Source organism: Bombyx mori, chromosome 21 (assembly GCF_030269925.1).
Source record: "Bombyx mori chromosome 21, ASM3026992v2".
Taxonomy (NCBI): domain Eukaryota; kingdom Metazoa; phylum Arthropoda; class Insecta; order Lepidoptera; family Bombycidae; genus Bombyx; species Bombyx mori.
The window spans coordinates 8,277,915-8,295,040 of NC_085127.1; the positions used below are offsets into that span (position 1 = coordinate 8,277,915).

The following is a 17,126-nucleotide window of genomic DNA, read 5'->3' on the forward strand; positions in this document are numbered from 1 at the left end:
TATATATAAAATGCATCACATCGCAGAATATTATTATTACTACATATAAAAAGTATTCGAATAGTTTACGGCTACTAGAACTACTCATTTTGAAATGACTAAAAATGATACTTGATTCTTTTTTTTTTGTATTGCTGGTTGTACTATGTGTATTAGAAGCTCGCATAGGTAGGACCCACAAACTTGCCTTTATTCACTTTGTAATGACTATTGACTCTAGAACCCAAGATCTTATGGAAACACGTGAGCCACCAGAAGTCCGCACAACCATCACGCCAATTACAGCCGGTAATTCTTCTGGTTTGAAGAGTGGGGCAGCCGTTATAATATAGAACTGAAACATATAACTAACTCTAGACAACCACTTGATGCCAGGTGGGGCGGAAGCTCATTCACCAGTCTAAGTAAGAAAAAAATAAAAAGACAAAAAAAATAGAACATACTAAAACATTAAGACGTCATGATTAGTTCAGTAAATGATCATTTGTTTTAATTTACTTCCTGGTCTATTTACAGTCTGCACCACAGTTTCTGAACCCGTAATTATCAAATATGTTTCTTGTTTTTAAAATACGTGCTCTGTCATTGTAACACAATCATTTGGAATAGAAAACGATTTTTTTTATCACGAAGCGGTTTTAGAGGTACAAGACTTTTAATTTTATTTTATTTTTATTGCCATTGTAGGCAGATGAGCATACGGCCCACCTCATGGTGAGTGGTTACCGTCGCCCATGGACTTCAGCAATGCCAGGGGCAGAGCCAAGCCGCTGCATACAACTTCAGCAATGCCAGGGGCAGAGCCAAGCCGCTGCCTACATCTCTCTACGTACGTATCTCTCGATTTACATATTCGATGTCGAACATAACGAAGAGGGACAATATTATTAAACAATGTTTAATTGCTGAACAGCTAACTTACTTATACTTTCAAATAAATTCGTCACGTAATTTCCTCCCGACATAACGACTTGTGTAATCTTTAAGCACACTTAACGAATTTCAAATCAAACAAACGATACGCGAATCGGAACACGTTGCTGCCGACGACTAATAAAATTCAAATCGAGTTCGCAATCCCGAAGTTGGTAAGATTCCGCTAAGCTTCGTTCCTAAGATGGTATTGAAATTAAATATTACGCAAATTTCTTCAACGCTACTATGGGAAGGCGGGAGCCGAACACAGAAATTGAATTAGCAAAATCCCTTTGACGAACTCAATGTTTGTAGAAACGCGGCTATGCCGTGAAATTATAACCAATGCAAGGGATACGTTATGTAATTTACTGCTGAAGAATAGTTATATTTCTACTAATGAAATCTAAAATAAGCATGCAATTTACTAAATTAATGTAATAATTTCAATTCAAATAGAAAAAAATATGTAAAAAGAAATCCTTGTCCATTTAAATATTTATAAAACGTACAAAACACAATAAAATGCGCCATTCAAAAGTTTTGTTCTTGCATAGCATTTGAATACGTAATAACAGCACGTTTCGTGCTTACATCGAATGTTCTAGCTAAGTTCCGGACAAGTCCGGATTATCGAGTGAATAAATCAGTACGCAAGGTGCCCTCGAGATTTATGGCCTGAAATGTGAGGAGCACTTGTCTTATCTCGTGTCTGGAGCTAAACAAGTCTCTTACTTCGAAAAATAATTCACAACACGAACCAGTTTTACGCGAAAATTGAACTGTAGCTTTGTAAGTGTGGGACAAATTCTGCCTTGTTTTACAAGGTTCCAAAATAAACTCATTTATAACAGGACAGATTAAGTTAATTTGTTTAAAGGACCGTTATTATTAATACGATATTTTCGCCGTAAGATTTATCTATCTATCTATTTATATAAAAATAAATTGCTGTTCGTTAGTCTCGCTAAAACTCGAGAACGGCTGCACCGATTTGGCTATTATTGATCTTGAATTATTTGTGGAAGTCCAAAGAAGGTTTAAAAGGTGAATAAATATGAAAATGCTCGGAATTAAATAAAAATAACAACTTTGTTTTCCTTTGATATATTATGCATTACGAAGTCTGCCGGGTCAGCTAGTAATGATTTTTTTTTTTATGATTGAAAGTTTACTGGTGGCCCGAAGGCCTTTCCAGTTTCACCAGGACAGGTGGGCGAGCAAAGACTCAGCCAAGAGGGGTGGGATTTGCTAACAACTGCCCGAGCGCCTCCGAAGGAGACCTAACAACTCAAGAGCAATTGTTTCGCGAATGAATCTACTACCGGATCGGAATCGCGACCCGCTGAGAAGATCCGGCGAGAAACTCAGCGGGCTGATGCATGGGTTAGGTTGCACGTCGACCTCTTTGTCGAGTTCGACGAGTACGGTTACCGGGGTCCCTAAGCCTGCCCCTAGTATTAGAGCTGAAGGCATCTAATGCAAAGGTTATTGGATCTGATGGATCCGTAAGGACGTGTCTAGGGCGTCGACGGTGACTGGCTCCTGCATGATCAGGATTCGGGGAGTAGTCAGCGGCGGCAACGATAAGGCGATTATCATGACGCATAGCCTTATCGAAGTATCGTTCCGACGCTGACTTCATGTATTTCCGAATTGATTCGAGGCCCAGGTCGTCGTGTAGGTCAACGTTCCTCACGAACCACGGAGCCCCGACAGCTAACCTGCAAAAGCGGGATTGTAGGGATTGGAGGGTGTCTATGTGTGTGCGGGCCGCGTGAGCGAACACCACACTCGCGTAAGTCATGACGGGCCTTATGCAAGTTTTGTAAAGTGTCATCTTGTTCCGAAGGGACATTTTACTCCGCTTACAGATCATGGGGTAGAGTCTACCGAGAATAAACGCGGCACGGTCACGGACTGATTTTATATGCGGGCGGAATGTCATCGATGCATCCAGGGTAACGCCCAGGTACTTGACCTTCCTGGCCCAGGGTATGGGTTGTCTAAAGAGAGTAATCGGGGGTGTGAGATTCCTCCTCCTAATCCGGGAGGAAATCCGTGTGGAGCTTCCCCTCTGAAATAGCACCGCAGTACTTTTCGCTGGGTTGATGTCTATGCGCCATTTTCGGAACCACTGTCCTAGGGCTAGGGCTGCGCTCTGAAGCTTCTTCGCGATTAGGGACTTATTTCTACTAGAATAGTAAACAGTCGTGTCGTCGGCGAATAAAGCTAAATGGGTCGGCGGCGACCGGGGAATATCGTTGACGAATAAGCTAAATAGGAGGGGTGAGAGGACAGAGCCTTGCGGGACTCCAGCTGTGAGAGGTCGTGGGGAGGAGCGGGTTCCCTCGACTCGATATCGAAAAGAGCGGTTCGACAAGAAGTCCCGTATGATGAGCACGAGACTATCCGGCACGCCCATGTTGAATAGTTTGAAAATCAAACCATTGTGCCAGACTTTGTCGAACGCTTTTGCGACGTCGAAGAAGAGAGCTCCCGTGTATAACGGTTTTGGTCGATTAAGCCCCACAAGAATGTGCTCCGTGAGGCGGTGCACCTGTTGAACGCATGAGTGATTTGTACGAAATCCGAATTGTTCATCGATGAGAATGCCCTTGGATGAGACGAAGTCTCTGAGGCGCTTGTAGAGCAGACGCTCATACAGTTTGCCTAGAGACATGAGGAGGCTAATCGGGCGGTAGCTCGTCGGATGATTTTTTGGTTTACCGGGTTTATGTATGCCGATAACGTCCGCTTCTTTCCACACCGCGGGAAAGATACAGTTCGCCATAGCGGCATTGAAAATAGATGCCAACATCACGATGAGTTGGACGGGTAGAAGTTTAATAACGCGGTTAGATATACCGTCGGAACCGGGAGCCTTGCGAGGACGTAGGTCTTTGATCAAGTCTTTAACTTCCATCGGGGTGACGGGTGGTAACGCATCCGAGGGTGGCAAGGAGGCTCTGCGTTCTACCTCACTGTCTACTAATTCTACATGAACAGGGTCCACGGATTGAGTACTGGGCGTGCACTGGGTTTGCAATGTATCGGCCAGTAGCTCTGCTTTTTCGTCATCATCGAACGCCGCGAGTCGGCCTGAGGGGCCTACGAGGGGGGGCATAGTTACTACCGTATCCGATTTGAGAGTACGAGCTAGGCGGTAGTAAGACCTTTGGGAGGGCGCGAGTCCTTCTAAGAAATCAGACCATCTGGCATCTCGGACTTCGGCGATGCGAGACTTTACGTCGCGTTGTAGGGCACGCATTCGAATACGATTTTCCGCGGTAGGATACCTGTCGTAGGCGCGTATCGAGGCGTTCTTAGCTCTAAGGAGTTCCCTAATATCGTCGGACAATTTGAAGCGGTGAAGGAAGTCCTCCGCTACAACTTGTTTCGATGACCTATCTAATGTCGAGGTGATGTGTGATGTTAAGATGTCTATGGCTTCAGCGGTATCCTGAGGAGACGGGGTAGAGTCCGGGTTAAACGGGAGCGATGGTGGATCAGATTCAGCCAGGCTGATGCCCAGCGTGTGCCAATCCACCACAGTCCTCGTGACGGGAACGGAATCGGGAGCGCGACCGAGCTTCATAACGACGGGACGGTGGTCTGAATCTAACTCTGAAACTACTTCAATCGAGTGTAAGCGCAGAGTTACGTTTTTTAATAACGCTATGTCGAGTATATCCGGGCGATGCGCGATATTTAGCGGGTAGTGAGTCGGGGTTAGCGGAGCGACGATATCGAAGGCGAGATCATCGACTAACGCGTCAAGCCGCCTGCCATTCGGGGTTGTGGTGTGTGAGTTCCACCTGATGTGTTTACAATTTAGGTCGCCCGCCAGAATGACAGAGCTCCCCATACCGAGCAGCGCCTCGATATCACTGCTTAGAACGATCTTATCCGGTGGAAGATAAACGGACGCGATAACGATCGGCGCGTGTCCCGTCAGTGAGATTCGGCACACTGATGCTTTGATATTAGCGAGCGCGGGAGGATCGAGCGGGACGCAATGCAGGGCTCTTCTATAGTAAATGACGGTACCACCACCACGGGCAGAGAGCCTGTCGTTCCTGACCATGTTATAGTTCGCGATTTTAGGGTCACGGCGCGCGGGCTTAAGTAGGGTCTCCTGCACTAAAAAGATATCAATTTGATGGTCACGCAAAAAGTCAGAAACCTGATCACGTTGATTTGCGAGACCGTAAGCGTTAAAAAATCCTATCGTTACGGATAGGGGCTTTATTCTACTTATATACGCCATTGATTACCGGCGGAGTGAGGGGAGGACGTACGTATTTAATGACGCGTATACGTCGGCGTATTCCTGCACAACGGCGATAAAGTGTTGTGCAGTGGAGGCAGCGCGAATGGCGTCGCCCAAAGCGTTAACGCGCTCAAAGTTGATCGACTGAAAGAAGTCGATCGCTAAAGCGAGATTTTCGGACGCGGTCGGAGGGCAAGTCGCGGGAGAGGGACGAGTCGCGGGGGCGGGACGAATCGCGGAGGAGGGAGTTGTAGCCGTGTTCGTGTACGGCAACGGTTTTGCCCAGGCCGAGACACTGGGCACCGCCGCCGGAACGAACGCTGGCTTAGCCTGCGACGCAGAGGGTGCCGAGGCTTTGATGTCTGGGCCGGAAGCTCGAAGGCGGTTTTGGCGGGCGACGCGGCGATTTATTTTAGGGGCTCGGGGGCAACCACGGTAATTCGCGGGGTGACCCTGTGTTCGACACAGGACGCAGCTAGGCGGTTCCGTCGCGGTTTTTTGGTCGCGAGCGCAGAGGGCCGTGGCGTGATCGCCCAAACACTTAACACATCGGGGGCGCGCGTGACCGTTACGGGAAGAGTGCCCGTACAATTGACAGTTATGGCACTGGCTAGGAGTGCCTTTTTTATGGGGGGCTTCGACAGCGATACCAGAGAGCCTACAGACGGTCTGTGTGTTAAAGATTTTCTTACCCTCGGGGGTAGGCTGGAGAGCGACTAGAACCATATTATATGGCTCCCTACCGCGACCGGTGTGCATACGGTGCACAGAATTCACTGGTAGGCCTTGTTCTAACAGGTCGGCTTTTACGAGCTCTACATCTAACTCTTTAGGGATTCCGCGTATTACAACGCGGAGTTCGCGCTCCTCCTGGAGCGTATACGTATGGAAACTTATACGCTCCTTACGGAGGTAAGAAGAGAGGGCCCTATGGTCGTCGGTTGTTTGAACCTTAATTTGAATGCCGTTCGCGAGGTTACGGGCATTCGTGAAATTTATATTTTTGGCCTTAAGGGCTAGGCAAACTCGATCCCAAGCTGCCTTCTCCTGAAGGATAACCGGGGGAGGGGTCTGGGTTTTATTTTGTGCCACCGGACGCGGCGACGGAGTGGCACGGGCTGGGGGCGCAACGGGAGTCTGAGGGCGGGGGCGCGACGCGTTCACGACTTTGCTAATTTTAGCGGCCGCGGGAGCTCGAGACTCCGCGGCACGCTTCTTACCCTTCTGTACCAGGGTGAATCCATCCGTCGATGAGGCGGGGGCGAGGTCGACCTCCATGTCCGAGTCAGAGTCGGAGCACGAGGAGGCGGGTGCAGGCGACCTACGAGCAAGTGTAGGTGTTTTAGAGGGCGCGACGGAGGCCGCGGATGATCGCTCAGCTGAAACGATGGTCACGGCGGACGACGCAGCAGCTTTTCTCGCCAGTATAGGCGACACGGGAGCGGCAGGCACGACAGAGGCTGCGGTGCTCAATGCAGAAGCTCTGCACGCAGGTACAGGCGACGCAGGAGCAGCGAGCGCGGCGGAGTCCCCGAGAGGGCTCGCAGTGTGATTGGCCTTGAAGGCCAGAAACTCCGAGGCGAGCTGTGGGTGGCGAAGTCGGAGGAATTCCGCGAATACAGCGTCCATGATCGCTGAGTACCCAGGTGGGGCGGCCCCGGGTCTTGAAAACACTCGCCTTGCGGCGAGGCCCCAACTTCTCGGACCTGAGCGGTTCTATTGAACGCAGGTGGCAATGCGGCGCGATTACTACAGGACAAAGAAAAAGCACAACAAAACAGAAATTACGAAAAGAAACAAAACAAATAAATACTTGCAGGAAACCACTTTGTCGGCAAATGTTCCACGAACACAAAAATAACTAAAACAAAACAAATAAAAGCTTCCAGGAAACACACTTGGTCGGCAGATGTATCACGAACACAGGCCGCGCGAACAATGGCCGGGCTAACAAAAGCCGGGCGAACAAAGACCGGGCGATCGAGTGGACGATGAGCACGTCCGCACGTGACGGGTGCCTCTATCGGAATGAGCTAGTAATGAATAAAAACACTTTCAATAGCAAATCTAAATTTACTTTCTCTCAAACACGGAAATAAACTTTCCTCTTTGAAGAGTCCAACACAAAGTGAAAACAATACAACGGAAAAGTGTTTGAAGAATATGGGGAGACGATTTCTAATTCATATTATATTGTATTTTACGACCCACCATTTCTATGTACATTCTATGTACCAGTATTGACAGATCGTAGTGTCAACCCATACTTATTTCATAGCTCTGTTTCTGCCGCGAGACAACATTCAACGGTTAAGTGTAACTAGAGGGCCCGCAGTAGTCGAAATTCGACTATAACTAATTGGAATTGTAAGTTTGTACACTATTATGATTGTATTTTATACTTCTATAATCACAAATTTCGCCAAGGCTACACTATAAAAAAATATTAATAAAGACAAATTTAATCTATTCTCAATTTGACCACAGACGTCAAGAACAAAAGTTTGACAATAAATAGTATGCATGTGTGTGTGCATCAAATACATGGTATGTAGTGTGTGTAATATTTTCTTGTAATGTATCTTAGATTTGAATTACTTATGTTTTCAAATGAAAATATTCTCGTATCTCCTTTAACTTATTATTATAAGGTAAATTATTTAAATCATATTCCAACTACTTTCTGCGGTAAGCTGCAAACGAAATAACAACATATTGCTTTCAGAGGAACACGAAAGCTCTCCTAACTGAGAAAAGAACAAAACCTTTCTTACTTGTTAACTTTCCACAAAGTAAGTGCCAAGTGTTAAAGTTACCGCTTCTCTTGAAAGATTTTTTTTATTGCTGAAACTTTGCAATATAATACACAAATAACCTAATTTTAGGATCCATTTTCTATTTTATTTTCTGCGGAATAACCAAACTCAATTCTCATCTCGTTTGAAGTGCCCGCCATAATATGTGGATATATTACGTCACAATGTCTCCGGTTGCAATCGGGGCTATAACACCCACCAAACTAGAAACAGGTAAGACACCCGTTGTAGCAACATGTTCTCCACATAATAAGAAATAGAAGCAGAGTAGAGCAACTTAGCTAGTAATATTTTACTGGTGGTAGGACCTCTTGTGAGTCCGCACGGGTAGGTACCACCGCCTTACCTATTTCTGCCGTGAAGCAGTAATGCGTTTCGGTTTGAAGGGTGGGGCAGCCGTTGTAACTATACCTGAGACCTTAGAACTTATATCTCAAGGTGGGTGGCGCATTTACGTTGTAGATGTCTATAGGCTCCAGTAACCACTTAACACCAGGTGGGCTGTGAGCTCGTCCACCCATCTAAGCTATAAAAATAAAATAAAAAAATGACGTGCTACTAACAGATGTCGAAGAAGCAGTATGAGCTGCTGGAGTTAGTTAAGATACTTTTGTCCAACATCTATTAGGAAAAGTGCTCAAGTTCGACCATATAGCATGTAGAGTTGTATTAGAGCATTGCTGTCGTGTTGCCACAATATAATTTAAATTTCAAGTAGTCAATTTAACAAGATAGTTAACAAAACAATAATCATCTTCAATTGAACCTGTAAACAATCAATTGACTTCAAATTCAAAATTCAAAAAATAATTATTTTTGATTATCAGATCACGCTTTTAGCAAAGGACCGAGTGTAGCATACTTTTCTATTTTTCGCCTTACTTCTTTCTCCATTGTTGTTCAGGTTTTGATTAAATCTCTTCTTCCCGCTTTTTCTGTCGTCTCTTCTTTAATTAAATATGCGTCTGTGTGCGGTTCGACATGAATTTCGTAGTGTTACAGACACAATTCTTCAATTTATTAATCTATATAAAACATTAGCAAATACAAAGTTTCGGTGACATTTTCAGAATGCAAACAAATTTTTTTTATACGTTTACATTGATATTTATTGCAAAAGTAACCGTTTGACCAATTCGAATAGAAATCCGCATTCATGCAGCCATATTGGTAACGAGTTATCCAGATTTCAGATTAAAGCCACTGCGTCGAAATTATACTGCCAAGTATTTTTAGAGATTTTTATAGAATTAACAATTCTTTACTAGTAGAAAAATTTTAGTCTTTAGAAAAATAAAATGGTAGGCTAAAAACGTCATTAAAAATGTCTAAGTTATTGCTCCGAAAATCGATGTAGGAGTATTAGTAATGTATGAAACCTTCATTTATAGTCGGAAATTATGATATTGATTTTATAACAATAAACGTTTTAAAAATATTAGTTTTTAATAGTAGTAGAAGAAGAGTAGTTATATAAAAATTGTATTCACGACTACCAAAAAGCGAAGAAAACCTTAATTTGTAAGTTAATTTATGTTAAGGATTTGCGAAAGTAAAATGGTGCAGCGTATCCCTTATCGGTTATAATTTCATTAAACGGTCGACGAGTCAAATACAGTTTACACTTCCCAAGTTGTAACAAGCAGCCAACAATGTTCATGAATTAACAATGAACTTGGGCCGGAAATTGGGACCATTTCGGACAAATTGCGTATGCGTAGCAGAGCGGTACCGTTGTCTTTGATAAACTATTTTGTCGCTCGGAATTTCAAATTCTCTTAGGCTGTCATACGACAAATAGTTGATCGTGTCCTCTTAATATGGCTTATAGTGGCTGGAAATCCCAAAACAGTCCTACTGCCTTAGGAAAGTAAAGATCTTCCACCGAGCGGGTGAAATTGCTCGGTACACCGACGGTCCGCATGTTGTTGTTCGGTGTATATATGCAAGCTTATCCTGAAGATATCGTAGGCAAGATTCAGGCATCTGTCAAATCTCTTGTGTTTTGTGATGGCTACCGACACATGTCCAATCATTTTTCACGTTAACTTGTCACAAACGTACTAATCCATTTACCCCAAGGCAGTAACGAAGAGTAAGGTACCATCAATCAATCTGAATCTTTACCACTTCCAAATTAAGAGTAGAGGTCTCCTGATTAATTATTCGCGAATGGAATTTATCCTGGACCTTCTAACCCCAAAGGGTACATTTTTTTATTAAGATTTCCCTGAACTTTTTTCATTAAATTCCTTGAAGTATTTGCAAAGTTCAACTCGTTTTTAACTTGACGTGGAAATCTTTCACCGTTTTTCACGCTCTAATGTTGATCAACATTTTCGATTTTACGAACGTATTTTTTTTCTTCTTGGATTTTAATCCAATTTTTTATGTTGTTTTACCATGCAAGCATTAGCATTCGGCAACACAATTTGTATAGATTTAGTTTATAAATATTACCTGGCACTGATTCAAACTGCTGCAGTCGCGTCACCCGATATGAGTAGATGTCTTACCCATTTTTATTGCTTAAATGGATGGACGAGCTCACAGCCCACCTGATGTTAAGTGGTTACTGGAGCCCATAGACATCTACAACGTAAATGCGCCACCCACCTTGAGATATAAGTTCTAAGGTCTCAAGTATAGTTACAACGGCTGCCCCGCCTTTCAAAACGCATTACTGCTTCACGGCAGAAATGGGCAGGGTCCAACACCCTGCCTATTTCTGCCGGTGGTGGTACCTACCCGTGTGGACTCACAAGATATCCTACCACCAGTAACTACGTAAATCATATTTTTGCAGGTTTCATTTTTTATTACACGATATTATTCCTTCACTATGGAAGTTCATCGTGAACAATTATCAAGTTCTTATTTCATTAGAAAATTGGGTACTTATACTATATATATTTTTTTTTTTATTGCCTTAGTAGTTTAGTATAGTTTAGAGGCCAGTATTTATTCCCGACTATTTTATTGTGTTGTTATTCATTCACCTACCTACCAGCCTATTTCTGCCACAAAGTTGTAAATCGTCCCGTTTTGAAGAATTAAAACAGTCGTTATATAATACTATACAATTGAGACTTAGACCTCATGTCTCAAGGCTTTGAAATGTACAAGGACTCCAGAAATAACAGCACCAGATTAGTCATGAAGTTTATCTGCCTTTGCAATAAATAATATGTATAAAATGCTTATAAATTACAAAAGACACTAGAAAGAAGAAGAAAGAGTCAATTCAGATAGAAATGCGTTCGTGTTGTTGCGTGTTCCCAACTCATTAAGATAAGCCAACCGAAACGAGATGCGTGGCTTAGGATTAATGACGGGAACAAAACGTTGTCTGAGTGTAACACGAATGAGGTCCGCAGAACGAAAAGAGCCGTGCCCAGGTAGCGATAATGAAGTGAGCACAGATCGTAACAAATCATAAAAGAGGGTTGCAGCGATGGTGTAATTACGGGATAGCGAAAATGTAAGCTCGGTTTAGGTCAGAAAATCTCGAGTTTCAAAGCAGGCATTTACAATATACGAGTTTCATTGTGCTTCGGTAGCCGCTAAGCCGTTAATATATTTGTAAAGGAAGAGGAGGCAAGCAAAATGTGTGCGAAAATGAATGTTTTATTAATTTCCTTTCAACTTGTATTTTTAAATAGCGGCAATTACATTGTACAAGTAAATGGACTATCTCTAGTGGCGTAGTGGTAAGTGAAGTGAGAGCGGTAGACGTGAAGCGACGTTGACGGCATATTGCAGACTGTGGTGTCATCATTACCCCTTACGGGGGCGCGGGATGGGCCTCGGGACAACCCCCTTTGCCCGGGCCTGGCTTTAGTCGATCGAGGCAGGGGTGATGAGCTTGCTGATATGGTTCTATATGTGCTGGCCCCAGCCAGGGAAGGTGGACTTCTTCTTCGTCTTGCTTCTCTCTTCTTCTTCTTCGGTCTTCTTTCTTCCTTCTTCATTCTTCGGGGGGCGGCCGCTTCTCTTCTCCAGTATTATTGCTTTTTTTCCATTTTATGTTTTAATTTTTTTGCATGTACAAAGCTTGACGATTGTCGTTATGTTGATAGCATGTGCGCTATAGTCAATACTATAAAACGGTTACGTACGAGCTTTAAATTACCTGTTCTAGTGAACAACCATGTATTTGAATAGGCAAATTAAAAAAAAGTTACAATTTATCCCTAAAGCGCCTTACCGTGTACCTAAGTTACCGTGTTACCGTGTACCTGTACCAACATTGTGGGGTTTGTAGTGGGATCTAGATGCCTAGATTTGCTCAACCGATACATATCTATGATTGACTTGACCAAAAGCTCTTTTTTTTTTTTGTTATACTAGTTACGGTAGTAGATTTATATTTCATTAATATACCAAGTTATACTATATTTTTATTGATTATAATATGTAGTAAACCAGTTTATAGTGTTGCGTAACAAAATTCTAAACTAAGACATATAATTGCAAGGTATAAGATCTTCAACTTCAAACTTCAAATAAATAAATTAACGCCTTTACTTCTTGCAAAATTGTATAAATAATAATAGCAGTACTTGAAAGAAAAAATCATGTTATAACTATGCCACATCAAGGAAGCAAAAAAACTTATCGCGAGAAATGAAGATTCCCGCTTGGGCTCTGTCGCGTATTATAAAATTAGACTCGTACCTACTATGTATTATAATTTAACTCAATAATTTCTATACTAAATGCTGCTCGCAAATAAGTGTGGTGTAAGAATTTAATTTAATTTTTAGTTTTCAAATTTATTTATTTGCAGGAACTCCTCCTTTGGTGAAGGCCTCCTCCTTTGTTTTCTTTACCACTGATCTCTATTTTGGGCCATTTGTACCCAATTTGAGTTCGGTATTCTTGTAATGTTATCCTGCCATCTTATCGGGTTTTCCTCTGTATCGTTTTCCTTTTGGAGCATTCCACGAAGTGATCCTTTTGATTCATCTCTCGGCTTGCAATCTCGCTACTTGGACCGCCCACTGCCAATTCCCATTTAAGAAACATCAATAACACAACAAAATCCTCTTAATTGCGGAAAATTCTGAAGTTATTGATCCACACTAGGGCAATTTAAAAAGTTCTTTCAATGAAAAAGGACACATTTTGAAGTCAAAAGGCTTCTTAAACTGTAAGCAGACAATTGAAGTCATTCGAACCGTGCTCCATTCACAAGGGTCCATTGTTGAAATGTTGGTTAACCCGAAAAGAGCTAGACCGCAAAGAAACGGAGCAAATTAACATAAAAATACAGTTAAGTGAAATCTTTATTAAAATTTTTGTGAGTACTTCATATAATAAGAGAATGTGGTCCATTTAAAATGTTATTTTAACATTCGAAAGTATAGATGATGATATCAGATTAAATGCAATAGGTATTTCGTGAAATTGTCTGAAAGTAAATTTTCCATATATCAATCCAACTGACAATACTGTTTTACGACGAAGAGTTCGACGAGCAAACTAACCCATAGACAGCCCACTGAGTTTCTCACCGGATCTTCTCAGTGGGTCGCGATTCCGATGCGGTGGAAGATTCTGCGAGGCATTACTCTTGCTAGAGCTATTGTTAGCAAATTCTCTCAGGTTGAGCCCATGAGCTCACCTACCCGTCCGGTTGTAGCTGGAATAGCCTCTTAGGCTACCAGCAAATAGGTAGGGAAAGGAGCATCTACTGTTTTGTGAAACAAAACAAAATACTAAATATTTTGTTAGTCGTCTTATGTTGGCATGTTTTGGTTGTGAAAATAAGGCACTGAATTGTTATGTATTCAATTTCCACTATAATAACGGAGGGCATGATTGAAGGTACAAGACTTCGCGGCAGATTACTGTTACGATGGATCGACCAAATAAAGGCAACTCTAAACGATCGCGTCAACGAGTGCACAAGAAAGACCGTGGTACGCGAAGAATGGCGACGTCTTGTGAAGAGCACGACCGCCCGAACTGGTGACCACGACCACTCTGCCAAGAGTACAAACGACTAAGAAGAAGAACGGAGTCAAAACAGATTTTATGTCGAATGGTGATTATTGAAAGACGATTTTCGTATCAGGCTCCAAGGAATAAAAAAAAACAAATAATCAAAAAGTTAACACACAGTAATCGATGTTTTAGGATACAAACGTACTAACAATATTTATCATGTAATCTAATTTATCTGTCCGATAAAAATTCCTTCTCGATTGCTTACAATGTATTTAGGATTGATACGCTATAAGAACTAACATAAGTATTAGAACAAATTTATAAATTTTAATTATACCTCAACATACTACCATCGTCATGAAAGTCGTTCACAAACACGTTAGATTCATATTCATTAGGAAAAAACAATTTTGGCCTTCCCGATTTGAACAGGTATGAAGAGAACATTGCCCGGCTAAGAAAAAACCCACTCTTAAAAAGTTCTAGACACTTTGTTTTTAAGACGATAAATTTCAGCTTTAATGAAAGTACCATCCCTTTTTATTGCTAATAGCAATAGTCACGCAGGTGATGAGACTGACCGCCTTGAAACATGAGATCGTGACTCCAAATAATTATACAGGCTGCTCTATATTTAATCAGATAAGAATGCATGAGCACCTAGTATCAGTTTGTAAATTAATTACGCGTAATATTTTTCGATTTTTTCATTTAATTTTGTAAATGATTTATGTACATACAAGAAGTTATCGAAGCGTTCAAATAAAACCAAGATAAACGCTTTAAATAAAATCGTAAATCACATAAAATTTCCTTTCAAAATCTGTGAAAAAAAAACAGTAGCTAAAAATAACAAAACACAGAAGGGAAATTCCAAATTTATTATTCAACCTTCCACGGTCTCATTACTTAATCAATTTCGAGAAACGAATCAAACCTTAAAATGCTTTAATTTCCTCGAAGGATCTTTAGCAGAATCGCAAACATAAAACGATTTTGTCGTCCCTTCGCCTTTTGTCTTCTGTGTACCACGGTGTTAGGTACCGCCCAGGAAAATGTTAAATTTTAACACAGTCTTCATATTAAGGAACAGAAATGTGAATCGAATTTTCGAAAAACCTCGTAAATACGAAAGACGATCACGTTTTTGATGTTATTAAACTAACTAGAGGTCCCGCAGTAGTCGAAATTCAACTATAATTAATTGGAATTGTAAATTTGTACACTATTACGATTGTATTTTATACTTCTATAATCACAAATTTCGCCAAGACTTACACTATAAAAAATATGAACAAAGACAAACAATATTCAATCTATTCTCAATTTGACCACAGACGTCAAGAACAAAAGTTTGACAATAAATAGTATGCAGACGTGTGTGCGTCAAATACATGGTATGCAGTGTGTGTAATGTTTTCTTTATTGATTTAATGTATCTTTTGTGCATTATTTTAAAAAAATATTAGCATTGTGCACTTTTTCTCTATATTCTCTATAAGTGTGGAAAATTTCATACTCCTCCTTCCGCGCAATTTTCGTAAAAAGGGACACAAAGTTTTTGCTTCACGTATTAATATATAGATGAAATACACGCTTCGATATTATTATGTTACGACAATATCTAAATTGTAGATTACTTTCCGTGTAAATGAGATGAAAATGCAATAATTAATAATTTTACCAGCATTTGCCTCAAATAGATACCACCTCTCAAAACATGAGCATCGAGCATAGACAAAGAAGATACCGCGTATCGTTTTGAAAACCTGCGTTGTCGAAATACACGGAGATGGTATAATATTCGCAACCGACTCTGGGCTTTTATTTTCGAATTGATATGAATATAATATTACATTTCGTAATTTTAAGCTGTGTGTTACCTTTACACAATATTGCTATGTTTTCCGGGTGGAAGAGATTGGATAGAACGATCGCTAAATCGATCAAATCGAAATGATGATAAAACAAGTGATCAGTCGTTGAAAAAACCGACTAATATACAAGCGCTTCCAGAGCCTAGAAATTACTGTAAAGGTGATCACAAATAAAAAAAACCTTTAGGAATCTATGGCCTGACGTTTACTGTGCTTATGATTAATCTTTTTGCGAAAACATTAAAATAAGTACACCATTCTTATTAAACGCAAAAGTACGAATGTAAAAAATCTCCTTCACTCCGCGTCTCCGTGCTAATAATCCGGCTGCTTTATCCGGGTCTTAAGGCTACCCTTACAAATGAGTCAGCGACCTCACAACGCTTCTTCTGTAGATCTGGGTGCTTTACTACGTGAATGATATAAAACTTAAGATATGTAGTTTAGAATCATTATCTATATATTAATACGTGAAGCAAAAACTTTGTATCCCTTTTTATGAAAATTGCACGGACGGAGGAGTATGAAATTTTCTACACTTATAGAGAATATAGAGAAGAAGTGCACAATACTAATATTTTCTTTAAATAATGCATAAAAGATACATTAAATCAATAAAGAAAACATTACACACACTACATACCATGTATTTGACGCACACACGCATGCATACTATTTATTGTCAAACTTTTGTTCTTGACGTCTGTGGTCAAATTGAGAATAGATTGAATATTGTTTGTCTTTGTTCATATTTTTTATAGTGTAAGTCTTGGCGAAATTTGTGATTATAGAAGTATAAAATACAATAATAATAGTGTACAAACTTACAATTCCAATTAATTATAGTCGAATTTCGACTACTGCGGGACCCCTAGTTATAGTAGAATGGTAAGTAAAAAACACTGGATAAATCTTCGGTTTGTTTCAATAGTACGCATAGTAGCGACAAGGCGAATAAACATTTTTCGTAATATACTTGATGAAGTAAGTAATCACAGGTACATTTTGAATCGCAAAAAATGTTAAAAACAGAAACTACTAGTTACAATTTTTCCATGGAGACGCAACACAGTATTTTAGATATTCTAAGGCTTAGAGTATGTGCAGGCTTATTCTTTCGATAGCAAAGAAATAAAAGTAATAATTGCGCGGATCAAAGTTTTCAAGCAAATCTCACGAAGAATACCTAATCTTTTAATGCCACTCAAGGGAATACAGTTAAGATCTTGATTTTTTTTTCTTCGCGAACTTAAAGGATCGTCTATTAGTGAATTGGTTTTGTTAAAGTTTCAT

General features: G+C 41.0%; 2 long non-coding RNA genes across 2 annotated transcripts; one reads left to right on the forward strand and one right to left on the reverse strand.

Moving 5' to 3' along the window:
• Positions 1 to 14: 14 nt before the first annotated feature.
• LOC134200857 (uncharacterized) lies at positions 15 to 9,289 on the reverse strand. Its single transcript, XR_009975937.1, has 3 exons — positions 8,867 to 9,289; positions 8,568 to 8,770; positions 15 to 334 (listed from the first exon to the last, which is right to left on the reverse strand). It is a non-coding gene; the product is annotated as an uncharacterized LOC134200857 (long non-coding RNA).
• LOC134200858 (uncharacterized) lies at positions 8,062 to 13,347 on the forward strand. Its single transcript, XR_009975938.1, has 2 exons — positions 8,062 to 8,217; positions 12,794 to 13,347. It is a non-coding gene; the product is annotated as an uncharacterized LOC134200858 (long non-coding RNA).
• Positions 13,348 to 17,126: the final 3,779 nt, after the last annotated feature.